We start from the raw sequence: 13,165 nt of genomic DNA on the forward strand, positions 1-13,165 counted from the left end.
AATATTCGAGTCATCAGATTCCTTATTGAATACGCATATGACTCCGTACATGATTAACTCATGACCACAAGCACTACACACTAAATATAAACAATCTAGTGATAACGTACTAAAGAACCACGAGCTCCCATGCACAAGACATGATTGCATTAACCTTAATCTCTACTATTCACTGAAAGGTGATAAGGTTATTGTGCTCTATAGTATAAGGGTGTTAAATATAGACTTGGCAAAACGAGTCTAGACTTGCGGGTCGACCCTTACCTGGATAAAAAATATAGGGTACGGGTCTAATGTATTGGACCCGTTTTTTTAAACCCGTACCCGGCTCGACCCGTATTATTAATGGGTACCCATTTTTTGTTAAAAGAAAACAGGGGAAATCCCTAACTCTAATTCTCTCGACTCTCAATCTCTCATATTCATTCACATTAAGTCATTCTCTTAACTCTCTCTCACAGTCATCCATCATCTCAGTCCCACCATCGTCAGCTCATCATCTCTTCTCTCTCACATTCAGTCATCCGTCATCCCAGTCCCACCGTCGCAGCGTCGCCATCTCTGAACTCCTCTCTCTTACAGACCACGTCATCGGCTCGTCACCTTTTCTCTCTCATGTCGTTGACTCATCATCTATTCTCTCTCTTTGTCGCAAGACTTGCGACTCTCCTCTCTCACTGTCTCACATCATCGTCGTTACCGTCACCGTCGCCGATCAGCTTGCTTTTATTATTCACGCATTGAACACTTGTCATTGAAATGTAACTGTTGCTTTGTTTGTTTGATTGAGATGATTAGAAACTAGGAGCTGATTGTTTAGTTTTGAGGTAGTTTTAGTTGTATTATTTAGTTCTTTCATTTTCCTAGGTTTGTTTGGTTGCTGAGAAAATTTATGAAAAAATAGTTGACTTTAATAGCTTTTCGATGTTCAAGAAATAAGTAAAACTAGTATGTAAATTTTGCTTAGTATGAATCGTTGGTAACTGAAGCTAACTAGGAAGACTCAATGGAAAAGCTGAAAAAACGGGTACCCGCGAGTCCACCCGTACCCGCATAGGGTAGGGTATGGGCCTAATTTTTTGGACCCATACAACTCGACCAGTATTAGACCTGTACCCGTGATGACCCAACCCCAACCCGACCCACCCACCCGTTTTGCTAGGTCTGGTTAAATATATTAAACAATGGGGACTATTTGGTGTTATAAAAAAACAAATGGCTTTAGAAAATTACCATTTCACCCTAGGCATGCGAAAATAATATGAGCCTACAATGTTTTAGAAATATCAATAATACCCCGTATCATATACACCTCATCAGTTTTTGATAGATAATAACTCTCTAGCTAACTCTAATAGCTTGTCCTTAGTTTATATTACAAGTTGCAACTCGTCTCCACGAAGCCATAATTGTTAATAATCGTTAATCAACCGTATAAAAAGTGAATTTGTTCCCGAGCCTTGTAAACACCACCCATCATTCAACGAGAATTGGCCAACATCCACCTTTGTTATTGATTTTAGTGAAGTCATAACACGACAGCTATACTAGAAAGTATAGCTCGATCACCTCATTTCGAAGAGAGTACTACATTGATAAACCTTTTTAATTAACTTTCTCTCATAAACGTGACGTGACAGCTCGCAATAGGTTTCGTCTGCCTAACAATGGGTCCTACCTAACCAATTGTGAGCTATCACGTTGTATTTGTGAGAGAAAGTTAGTGAGAAAAGTTTGTCAATCTATTTTGATTGTAATGCTTATTAGATGTTTTGGTTTGACATTGCTTGGCTCCCAAAAAGCTTCTTTGATGGCTCAAAACCAAACCATCACACTGTATGATTATCATAAACCCCCTTATATTTTTTAAATGTCGCCCTAACATCAGCCTTAGGAACAAATAAATAGATCCTTATTGATTTGAAATTATTAATAAATTTCATTTGAACCCCAATAATCGTTTACGTAAACAATGATTGGTAATCGTTTAAAATGAATGAGACAAATTTGAAATTTTGACAAACTTCAGGGTCAAAATAATAACGAACTTACGTATAAATTACAAATTTCTGGAGTAGACAGTCGCTCCAAGAATAGTCGAACCGAACTCTCAATGTCTCAAAGATCCTTTCTTTTTCTTGTTCCATTGGATCTTTTCTTTCACTGTTCGATTGAGGAATTCTCTGTTCTTTTTTTACATATTGAATTAGCAACCTCGCTTTCTTCGTGATTTGTTTTGGAAAGAACCAGATAGAGAGTTTTGCGGTTGTTTTGTGATGGGAAATTGGAGAAATCGACCCCCACGTAGATTTTTCAATCGACAAAGAGTTCCAAAGTCACCTCCTGAATATGAGAAAGTCCCTTCTTCTTCAGGTATATTTCTTGATGGATTTTAACTTTTAAGTTGAAAACATATCTTCTGGCTTGATTTTCTGATCTCTGGTACTACTATACACCCACAAGGGGATAAGGTTATTGTACTCCAGTATAAGGTTGTTAAATATATTAAACAATGGGGTCTCTTTGGATTATTAAAAAAAACAAATGGCTTAGAAAGTTACCATTTCACCCTAGGCATGCGAAAATCATATGAGCCTACAATGTTTTAGAAATATCATTAATACCCCATATCATATACACCTCATCGGTTTTTGATAGATAATAACTCTCTAGTTAAATCTAATAACTTCTTTAGTTTAAATACAAGTCGAAACTATCTCCACGAAGCCATAATTGTTAATAATCGTTAATCAACTATATAAAAGTTTCTTGAGCCTTGTACACACACCCATCATTCAACAAGAACTGGCCAACGTTCACCGTTTGTTAATGATTTTAGTGAAGTCATAACACAACAACTATATAGAAAGTATAGTTCAACCACTCACTTTCTGAAGAGAGTTAATGCTTATTAGGTGGTTTACACACAAAAAGCTTCTGATTGCTCAAAACCAAACCATACATCGTATAATTATCATTAACCCCTTATAGTCTTATCACGACAGAGAGTTTCACTCCAAAAGCTAACCCATAGGTGAGGGACTGTTGGGTTAGAAGTTTAGCGGAAGCGCGTGCCAGTTTAAAACTTCTCCTAATAAAAGAAATACAAAATAAAGTAAGAAAATGGTACTGATCCTTTGCTATTTTCTTTCTCCTTGTTGAATCCTCACAAAGTACCCAAGTGTGGTACCTTTAGATCGATACACACAGGATCTCTCGTAATGGGAATTAACCCTACAATGAAATAAGAACAACTTCTTCCTTAGAAGGCAGAGAATATCAGGGGCTGAGTTTTCTTATAATTTTTCTTATGAAATAATGAACCCTAAGTCTCTTTAAATAGCCACCAATATTGGATAGTAAGCAATCCTTGGAATATCTTATCTCAATTAATTTATTCTCTGATAGATTATAATAACTAAATCTAAGGCCCATTTGAGTGCTAGCCCAATTTAGGTCCAAGTTTAATTATTAAACCCATATATAAAACTCTTTTTTGGACTAATTAACTAATTAATCAATTTATTATTTATCCAATTACCAAAATACCTTAAGCAATTCTACTAATTAGTCAATTAGGATTCTGGAAACTTTAATATCCTCATATCTTAATGAGAAAATCTCAATTCCATCAGCTTAGAAATCATAATGTGTGTAAAATTTGTAGGTTCATTTATCGATGCCAGTAAAGTAAATATCAACTCTTAATATCCATCTCCTTATAGACCATGAGTGACCCCAGCGGTATATCATGGCTCCAATCATGAATGAAGTGGGAATATCATATGAACCTGTAAAATTGAGGTTTCAATCATGTCACATCATTCCCTCCGATATCGTGTTCACATTAGGGCTGCAAACGAACTGAGCTGTTCTGAACAGCTCGAGTTATTCAATAACTGTTCGATTTGACTCCTAACAAACTCTTCATGAACAGTTCATGTTTGTTAGATAATATGTTCGATTCGAGTTCGAACATGGATGTTCATTCGATATGTTCGCGAAAATAATGCGTTCGAGATCTATCCATTCGCGAATAATCTGTTCGATTATTGGTTCGTTATGTTCGAAAAACAGGTATACATATTATAATATTTATATTTTTCTTTTTATATATGTTGGGTTAGTTTGGATGAATTTTTTTTAATGGTAATCAATAATAAAATATTATGATATTTTTGTTTTTTATATATATATATAATATGTTGGATTTTTTTTTTCAAATGTCATCAATAAGTAAATATATAAGTATATAAATTTAATTAAAAAAAAATAATAATTTATGATATATAACATGACAAATTTAATAAACATATAGATTGTATAATCAAGTGATATATAAAATAGCAAATCTAAACATAATAGCTTCTATTTTTCAAATGTAATCAATAATGATATTATGAGATAGCATTTTAATTAATAAATAATAAATATAGTGGTAAATTAATGAACATAACATATTGTATAATCAAGTGATGTATAGCATGACAATTTTAATACGAATAGCTTAATTAATATAGTATGGTAAATTGATGAACATAACATATTGTATAATCAAATGATATATAGCATGACAAATTTAATAATATAATAGCTTAATTAAATATAGTATGACAAATTATGAACATAAACATTGTATAATCAAGTGATATGTAGCATGACAAATTTAAACATAATAGTTAATTAAACCTAAATTATATACATTGTATTGATATATATTACAACAGTCAACAACCCTCATACCACTAAATTATAGATTGATACAAATTATATGTAGAATTTAAATATCTAAGATAATTATGTATAGAATATATATATATATATATATATATATATATTATATATATATATATATATATATATATATGAGATAACATATTTTGGTAATTTAATAACATATAAACATATTTAATCTTGATATATACACAATTACACATATATATATAAAACCAAACCCAATTCCACATTTTCCACTTACCCGGCCAAAATTTAAATCCAATTCAGTCACAGCCCTAATTGGTTAATCGAACGAGTTATTCGACTATATTTACAAGTTATTCGAAGAGCTTATTGAACGATCATGAACTGCTCGTTTGGTTAATCGAACGAACTCAAACAACCATTCTGTGTTTGTTCGAGTTTGAACACGATTTCGAATATCTTTTGTGCTATCGAACGAGTTTCGAACGGGGGTGTTCGTGTATCGGTTCGATTGCAGGCCTAGTTCCGATCAAGTGTAGACACAGTATGTCAAATCTCTCTGATCACACAATTCGGATCATCTTAAAATGTGGAATGTGTTTCTATGAACTATTTATAAAACACCAATGTTTGGCCAAAGACAAACAGAGGAAATTGTAATGCGCATACAGTGTGGCAGGCAGAGGGAGATATTATTGAGGGGAGTGGTGGGGGAGTAAGTATGTGCAGAAACTCTCAAAAGCAAACAAAGCAGCCTTGTTTTTGTGAGGAAGAATTGAGTTGACAGCTATTAGAGGGCCCAAGAATAGTAGTCGTCGTCTTGTGTCATTCTACATATTCAGTACCATCTTTTAGAAAGAATAAAGAGAATATTTCTCTTTCTGATGAGTCCTGTCACAAACACAACGCCAAATCTCTCCCTCTTCACACTTCATCCATATACCTTCTTTGGCCATTAGGATAGATAATTCATATATGTGTGTTCATTCAATCATAAGATGTTAGGTTAGCTTCCATCACATATAGTTGTGATTGTTGAATTGGCCTATTCATTTCACTTAAGACTTTATTTTTATTATTTTTATTTTTTTTTAACTAAGTTGTTCGGACTAATTTACGCATACCTCGACTAATCCTTAGGAGAGATTAGCACAACAACCACCAACCGTCACGGCCCTCCATTTAAATCGTTGATGCTCAGATGGGGAATTAAACTTGAGATCATACGTGTTTATCCACATTATTCCCAATTCGTCCTAATCATCTGGGCTACATTCTTTACAAAAAATTTATGTCTTTCAACATACTATCAAATATCAATGGAATGTCGACCTTGGGATGAGCAAGAAGCTCGTATTGCCAACATTATTACCATGATTAGCAAATGGTATCAGATTGCACTTCAGAAATTAGTAAACAAATTAGTCTCATGGAGAGTGGATGACAAGTTGTCTGCAGTGTTGGGGGGATTGAATTGGATACTAGCAAATTCCAAATCTCTGAAAGCGAAAATTAGTGCGAACAAAGGACACAAAATAACTACACACAAACATAAGGTTTATAGTGGTTCACTCTCTGTATGAGAGTTATGTCCCCTTTACCACTGCAGAATTTCACTATGAAGAAGAAGAAAAGAAATTACAAGAATCTCTCACAAGCCTCACAAATTGGCTCACTCACTAAACCCTATTTGGTGGCTCTCGCTCTCTAATTGTGGCTTTGCATTCTATTCAATTTGTGATATCTAACTCTAAGACTTAACCTATTTTTATTGGTAATATATGAGACACAATTCCTAATAGAACTCAAATCTTATATCCTAATAGGAATTATATTTTAATTCCTAATACAATTATAATCCTATTTCCAATTGTATTCCTAAAAGAAAACAATTATACTTAAACACAAATTAGGAAAACTCATGTCCTAGTCCAACTCTAATTTGGATTGAATTTGGCTCCACAATCTGAACATGCAGATGTATGACATGATATTTAACAATTATTTTTCTCAATAAAAGTTTATAAATTAACAAAAACACTCCCACCCACCTAACAATTTTCGATAACCAACTACCACCGCCGGACGGTGGTCAAAAGTCACTGGAATGACGCACGACCAGCTGGATCTGGCCATTTTCGACTAGATCCACCATGGGTCTAGTCGAAAATGACTATATCTATGACCAAAGATCTGGTCATTGATGACGACCATATCTTGGCTGGCATTGACAGCCAAATGATGGTCAACTCTATGACCGTAGATCTAGTCGTTTTCGCCCATATCCATGGTGGATCTAGCTGGAAACGACCAAATCGACGCACGATCGGCCAGATCCAGCCAATCGAGTGCCATTCCGAAGACTTATAGCCATCGTCCAACAGTGGTGGCCGGCTGCCGGTAATAGTTGGGTGGGTGGGGGTGTTTTTGTTAATTTATAAACTTTTATTGTTTTTTTTTTGGGGGGGGGGAGAGGGGTTTTGTTAAAATATACCACACACATTCTCATAATCTTATCTCATTTGATTAAATTATATTCAGAATATAATACTATTCTAAAAACTTAAACAAACGGGGCGTTTTATTTTCATTATTTTTTGTTATTTTTCCTAATTCTTGAAATATTTGTATGCTTATGATTGGTTGATTATAAAAAAATTATCTAAGACATAATTTTATTAGTTTGACACATAAATCAGAAGGGGAATGAATGTATAATATGGAAAACAAAGGGGTGTCGTTAACATTTGTGGGCAGTAGGAGTTTCCCTAACATTTTCCGGATTAACTGTTTGAATTTTGGAAAATGAACAGCTCACAGTATTTCTTGTAGTATCATAACAACCCCAAAGTTTCATACGGTCAAAATATGCACCATAACGGATATATTTGTAATTATGTCACAGTATGATATGAGGGATGCCATTAATATTGTTGAACATCTAAGATATGTTGATACTTTGAAATTTTTCATATGTGTGCTTAACATTTTCATTAAGATTGTTGTGGAAAATATCAAGCCGACCCACACATGTTTCGATTAAAAAACACAAAATTAAGTTTCAGAAAGCATATGTTCCATACGACTCAAGGGTATACGATGGCTAATGAGATAGAATTAAGCTCATATTTTAGGCGATTCTCTACTATACACCAAAAGGGGATAAGCTTATTGTACTCCACGGTATAAGGTTGTTAAATATATTAAACAATGGGGTCTCTTTGGTATTATAAAAAAAACAAATGGCTTTAGAAAATTACCATTTCACCCTAGGCATGCGAAAATCATATGAGCCTACAATGTTTTAGAAATATCATTAATACCCCATATCATATACACCTCATCGGTTTTTGATAGATAATAACTCTCTAGTTAACTCTAATAAAGTCTTTTAGTTTAAATTACAAGTCACAACTCATCTCCACGAAGCCATAATTGTTAATAATCGTTAATCAACTAAATAAAAAGTTTCTTGAGCCTTGTGCACACCACCCATCATTCAACAAGAACTGGCCAACGTTCACCGTTTGTTATTGATTTTAGTGAAGTCATAACACAACAACTATACTAGAAAGTATAGTTCAACCACCTCATTTCTGAAGAGAGTTGATGCTTATTAGGTGGTTTACACACAAAAAGCTTCTTTAATTGCTCAAAACCAAACCATCACATCGTATAATTATCATAAACCCCCTTATAGTCTTATGTCACGGGAGAGAGTTTCATCTCTAAAAAGCTAACCCATTAGGTTGAGGGACTGTTGGAACATGAAATACAAAACTAATAGTAAGAAAATGTTACTGACTCCTTTGCTATTTTATTTCTCCTTGTTGAATCCTCACAAAGTACCCCAAGTGTGGTACCTCTAGATCGATACACATAGGATCTCTCGCTAATGGGAATTAACCCACTACAATGGAATCAAGAACAACTTCTTCATTGGGATGCCAGAGAATATTGATGGCAAGGGTTTGCTTATAATTTTTCTCTTATGAAATAATGAACCATAAGCCTCCTTTAAATAGCCACCAAATATTGGATAGTGAGCAATCCTTGGAATATCTTATTCCAGCTTAATTTATTCTCTGATGGATTAACTAATAACTAAATCTATGTTCATTTGAGTGCTAGCCCAATTTAGGTCCAAGTTTAATTACCAAACCCATATATAAAGCCTCTTTATTTGGACTTAATTCAACTAATTAATCAATTAAATTAATTTATCCAATTACAAAAATACTTTTTTAAGCAATTCTACTAATTAGTCAATTAGGACTTCTGGAAACTTTAATATCCTCATTAATGAGAAAATCTCTTACTCCCATCAAGCTTAGAAATCCATAATGTGTGTGACATTTCTAGGTTCATTTATCAATTGCCAGTAAGGTAAATATCAACTCTTGATATCCATCTTCCTTATAAACCATGAGTGACACTTAGCGGTATATCATGGCCCCCAATCAATGAATGAAGTGGGATCATATGAACCTGTAAAATTGAGTGTTTTAGTCATGTCACCTCATTCCCTCCGATGTCGTGTTCCAATTAGGGCTGCAAACGAACTGAGCTGTTCGCGAACAACTCGATGTTCATTCGATAATTATTCGATTCGACTCGATAACAAACTCTTCATGAACAGCTTGATGTTTGTTCGATAATATGTTCGATTCAAGTTCGAACATAGGATGTTCGTTTGATTATGTTCGCGAACATACTGTGTTCAACTGATCCATTCGTTCGTGAATAATCTGTTCGATTATTCGTTCATTTATGTTCGAAAAACATGGTATACATTATTATATATATTTATATTTTTTCTTTTTTATATTATGTTTGGTTTAGTTTGGATGAATTTTTTTTTAATGGTAATTAATAATAAAATATTATGATGCTTTTGTTTTTCTTATATATATAATATGTTTGGATTTTTTTTTTTTCAAATGTCATCAATAATTAAATATATAAGTATGTAGCATTTTAATTAAATAATAATAAATTATTATGATACATAGCATGCCAAATTTAATAATATAATAGATTGTATAATCAAGTGATATATAACATAGTAAATCTAATAACATAATAGCTTTATATTTTTTCAAATGTAATCAATAATTAAATATTATCAGATAACATTTTAATTAATAAATAATAAATATAGTATGGTAAATTAATGAACATAATATATTATATAATCAAGTGATGTATAGCATGACAAATTTAATAATATAATAGCTTAATTCAATATAGTATGGTAAATTGATGAACATAACTTATTGTATAATCAAATGATATATAGCATAACAAATTTAATAATATAATAGCTTAATTAAATATAGTACGACAAATTCATGAACATAACATATTGCATAATCAAGTGATATATAGCACGACAAATTTAATAACATAATAGGTTAATTAAATATAAATTAATTACACATTTGTATTGATCATACATTATAACAGACCCTCATACCACTATGAATTTATGGATGTTGATACAAAACACACACACACACACATATATGTGTGTGTGTGTGTTTTGGTAATTTAATAACATATTAAATATATTTAATTTATGGTTATATATACACAATTACACATTATATATATAAAACCCAATAACCAACAAACTATCCCGGCTTAGCCCAAATTTTAAAACAAAAATCCAAACCCAATTCCACATTTTCCCTTACCCGGCCCAAAATCCAAATTCAATTCAGTCACAGCCCTAATTTGGTTAATTGAACAAACTCGAACAACCCTAAGTTATTCGAACGAGTTATTCGAATAGATATTTACAAGTTATTCGAATGAGCTAATCGAACAATCATGAACTGCTCGATTAGTTAATCGAATGAACTCAAACAACCATTCTGTGTTCGTTCGAGTTTGAAGATGATTTCGAACACCTTTTTATGCTTATCGAACGAGTTTCGAACGGGGGTGTTTGTTTGTGTTCGGTTCGATTGCAGGCCTAGTTCCGATCAAGTGTAGACCACGGTATAGTCAAATTCCTAACTTGATCACACAATTTGGATCATCTTAAAATATGGAATTGTGTTTCTATGAAACTATTTATAAAACACAAATGTTTTGGCCAAAGACTTCCTCCACATTCGTTGATCCCTTGGAACACTCAAGCTCGTAATATTCGAGTCATCAGATTCCTTATTGAATACGCTTGTGACTCTGTACATGATTAACTCATGACCAACAAGCATACACACTAAATATAAACAATCTAGTGATAACGTACTAAAGAACCACGAGCTCCCATGCATAAGACATGATTGCATTAGCCTTAATCTCTACTATTCACCAGAAGGTGATAAGGTTATTGTGCTCTATAGTATAAGGGTGTTAAATATATTAAACAATGGGGACTATTTGGTGTTTTAAAAAAACAAATGGCTTTAGAAAATTACCATTTCACCCTAGGCACGCGAAAATCATATGAGCCTACAATGTTTTAGAAATATCATTAATACCCCATATCATATACACCTCATCAGTTTTTGATAGATAACAACTCTCTAGCTAACTCTAATAGCTTGTCCTTAGTTTATATTACAAGTTGCAACTCGTCTCCACGAAGCCATAATTGTTAATAATCGTTAATCAACTGTATAAAAAGTGAATTTGTTCCCAAGCCTTGTAAACACCACCCATCATTCAACGAGAATTGGCCAACGTCCACCTTTGTTATTGATTTTAGTGAAGTTATAACGCAACAACTATACTAGAAAGTATAGCTCGATCACCTCCTTTATGAAGAGAGTACTACATTGACAAACCATTATCACAAACTTTCTCTCATAAATGCGACGTGATAGCTCACAATAGGTTTCGTTTGCCCAACAATGGGTCCTGCCTGACCAATTGCGAGCTATCACATCTTGTTTGTGAGAAAAAGTTAGTGAGAAAGGTTTGTCAGTCTATCTTTATTGTAATGCTTATTAGATGTTTTGGTTTGACATTACTTTGCTCCCAAAAAGCTTCTTTGATGGCTGAAAAAACCCCTTTATATTTTAAACAACAAAGCTACGGACATCGAAAAACTTACACCGAAAATGTGTACCGGCCTATTTGTATCAGGCCTCTGATTTTTTTAACAATATAATATGGACGGGAGTCCATGTGAGTGGCTACATGTTTTAATTTTTGAAACTTCCCCAAAATTTTTAACCTAAAATGCGACTTTTTTTATATTTTATTTTGATTACAGTAAAGGACAGGCGTTCATAAGGGTGGGACGACCGTCCTTTACATAAGGGACGGCCGTCCAACCCTTACGGACGACCATCCATAACTAATGGACGGGCATCCATTAATCATGGACGCCCGTCCACAATAAAGGGTCAGCTGTCCACCATTTATGGACGGTCGTCCTTTGTTTTATTTTATTTTTTAAAGCAAAAGAAAGGACGAGCGTCCTTAAATAATGGACGCTCGTCCTTAAGTAACGGACACCCGTCCATAAAGAATGGACGGGCGTCTATCACAATGGTTTTTACTTAAAACGGACTGCATGAACACGAACTGCATGAGCTTTACTTAAAACGGACTGCATGAACACGAACTGCATGAGCTTTACTTAAACGAACTGCATGAGCATGAACTGCATGAGCTTTACTTAAACGAACTACAAGAGCTTTACTTAAAACGAACTGCATGAGCTTTACTTAAACGAACGGCATGAGCACGACCTGCATGAGCTGAATGAGTAAAATAAGCCTAGCTCATTTTCAGTCTATCCTAACATCCTTTCGTAAACAAAAGTAAGGGACGGCCGTCCACAATTGGTGGACGAGCGTCCCCAAAGATTTTTTTTTTTTTTTTTCATATTTGGGTCAAGGATGGACGTCCATTATTTGTGGGCGCCCGTCCATAATGGATGGACGGCCGTCCTTAATGTTTGACAAATTTGTTTAATTGTATTTTATTCAGGGACGAGCGTCCTTTAAATGAGGACGCCCGTCCCTTGTATATGGACCCCCGTCCATATAATATGGACGGGAGTCCATGTGAGTGAACGGCCGTCCAGGCCATCCAAATTTGATGGACGACCGTTCACTAGAAAAAATTGTTAAAAAAATCAGAGGCCTGGTACACGTAAGCCAGTACACAATTTCGGTGTAAGTTTTTCTGTGTCCGTAGCTTTGTTGTATTTTAAATGTTGCCCTAACATCAGCCTTAGAAACAAATAAATAGATCCTTGTTGATTTGAAATTATTAATAAATTTCATTTGAACCCCAATAATCGTTTACGTAAACAATGATTGGCAATCGTTTAAAATGAAAGAGACAAATTTGAAATTTTGACAAACTTCAGGGTCAAAATAGTAACGAAACTTACGTATAAATTACAAATTTCTGGAGTAGATAGTCGTTCCAAGAATAGTCGAACTGAACTTTCAATGTCTCAAAGATCCTTTCTTTCTCTTGTTCCATTAGATCTTTT

This window comes from Pistacia vera, unplaced genomic scaffold (assembly GCF_008641045.1).
Source record: "Pistacia vera cultivar Batoury unplaced genomic scaffold, PisVer_v2 Contig430, whole genome shotgun sequence".
NCBI classification, from domain to species: Eukaryota; Viridiplantae; Streptophyta; class Magnoliopsida; order Sapindales; family Anacardiaceae; genus Pistacia; species Pistacia vera.